Consider the following 2,500-nt stretch of genomic DNA (forward strand, 5'->3'; position numbering starts at 1 on the left):
TGCTTTGCTCGAGACGGATTTTGATTTGGAGGTCCCACGAGTTAGTTTTGGCCCATTATGACTCCTCGCCCGCACGCTCAAGCACCCCGGCGTGCACGTGGTCATCGTATGCTAAAAAATGAAGTTTGGAGTTTGGGTTTGAAAATTTTATGCGAGCTTCCTAGAAGCCTAAGAAATGCTTTGCTCGAGACGAATTTCGATTTGGAGGTCCCCCGAGTTAATTTTGCCCATTATGACTCCTCGTCCGCACGCTCGTGCACCCCGACGTGCACGTGGGCATCGTATGCTAAAAAATGAAGTTTGGAGTTTGGGTTTGAAAATTTTATGGGAGCTTCCTAGAAGACTAAGAAATGCTTTGCTCGAGACGGATTTCGATTTGGAGGTCCCCCGAGTTAATTTTGCCCATTATGACTCCTCGCCCGCACGCTCGTGCACCCCGACGTGCACGTGGGCATCGTATGCTAAAAAATGAAGTTTGGAGTTTGGGTTTGAAAATTTTATGGGAGCTTCCTAGAAGACTAAGAAGTGCTTTGCTCGAGACGGATTTCGATTTGGAGGTCCCCCGGGTTAATTTTACCCATTATGACTCCTCGCCCGCACGCTCGTGCACCCCGACGTGCACGTGGGCATGGTATGCTAAAATTGAAGTTTGGAGTTTGGGTTTGAAAATTTTATGGGAGCTTCCTAGAAGCCTAAGAAATGCTTTGCTCGAGACGGATTTCGATTTGGAGGTCCCCCGAGTTAAGTTTGCCCTTTATGACTCCTCGCCCGCATGCTCGTGCACACCGGCGTGCACGTGGGCATCGTATGCTAAAAAATGAAGTTTGGAGTTTGGGTTCAGAAATCTTATGGGAGCTTCCTAGAAGCCTAAGAAATGCTTTGCTCGAGACGGATTTCGATTTAGATTTCCGCCGTGTTAATTTTGCCAATTACGGCTCCTCGCGCGCACGCTCAAGCACCCCGACGTGCACACCGGCGCGCACGTGGGCATCGTATGCTAAAAAATGAAGTTTGGAGTTTGGGTTTGAAAATTTTACGGGAACTTCCTAGAAGCCTAAGAAATGCTTTGCTCGAGACGGATTTCGATTTGGAGGTCCCCCGAGTTAATTTTGCCCATTACGACTCCTCGCCCGCATGCTCGTGCACACCGGCGTGCACGTGGGCATCGTATGCTAAAAAATGAAGTTTGGAGTTTGGGTTTGAAAATTTTATGGGAGCTTCCTAGAAGACTAAGAAGTGCTTTGCTCGAGACGGATTTCGATTTAGATTTCCGCCGTGTTAATTTTGCCAATTACGGCTCCTCGCGCGCACGCTCAAGCACCCCGACGTGCACACCGGCGCGCACGTGGGGCATCGTATGCTAAAAAATGAAGTTTGGAGTTTGGGTTTGAAAATTTTACGGGAACTTCCTAGAAGCCTAAGAAATGCTTTGCTCGAGACGGATTTCGATTTGGAGGTCCCCCGAGTTAATTTTGCCCATTACGACTCCTCGCCCGCACGCTCGTGCACCCCGGCGTGCACGTGGGCATCGTATGCTAAAAAATGAAGTTTGGAGTTTGGGTTCGGAAATTTTATGGGAGCTTCCTAGAAGCCTAAGAAATGCTTTGCTCGAGACGGATTTTGATTTGGAGATCCCACGAGTTAGTTTTTGCCCATTATGACTCCTCGCCCGCACGCTCAAGCACCCCGGCGTGCACGTGGGCATCGTATGCTAAAAAATGAAGTTTGGAGTTTGGGTTCGGAAATTTTATGGGAGCTTCCTAGAAGCCTAAGAAGTGTTTTGCTCGAGACGGATTTCGATTTGGAGGTCCCCCGAGTTAGTTTTGCCCATTATGACTCCTCCCCCGCACGCTCAAGCACCCCCGCGTGCACGGGGGCATTGTATGCTAAAAAATGAAGTTTGGAGTTTGGGTTTGGAAATTTTATGGGAGCTTCCTAGAAGCCTAAGAAGTGCTTTGCTCGAGACGGATTTCGATTTGGAGGTCCCCCGAGTTAATTTTGCCCATTATGACTCCTCGCCCGCACGCTTAAGCACCCCCGCGTGCACGTGGGCATTGTGTGCTAAAAAATGAAGTTTGGAGTTTGGGTTTGTAAATTTGATGGGAGCTTCCTAGAAGCCTAAGAAGTGCTTTGCTCGAGACGGATTTCGATTTGAAGGTCCCCCGTGTTAATTTTGCCCATTACGGCTCCTCGCCCGCACGCTCAAGCACCCCGGCGTGCACGTGGGCATTGTATGCTAAAAAATAAAGTTTGGAGTTTGGGTTTGGAAGTTTTATGGGAGCTTCCTAGAAGCTTAAGAAGTGTTTTGCTCGAGACGGATTTCGATTTGGAGGTCCCCCGAGTCAATGTTGCCCATTATGGCTCCTCTCCCGCATGCTCAAGCACCCCTGCGTGCACGTGGGCATTGTATGCTAAAAAATAAAGTTTGGAGTTTGGGTTTGGAAGTTTTATGGGAGCTTCCTAGAAGCTTAAGAAGTGTTTTGCTCGAGACGGATTTCGA

The sequence above is a fragment of the Cornus florida genome, unplaced genomic scaffold, assembly GCF_030987335.1.
Source record: "Cornus florida cultivar Cherokee Brave unplaced genomic scaffold, ASM3098733v1 CherokeeBrave_3.0.0_Hap2_scaffold_24, whole genome shotgun sequence".
Lineage (NCBI taxonomy): Eukaryota > Viridiplantae > Streptophyta > Magnoliopsida > Cornales > Cornaceae > Cornus > Cornus florida.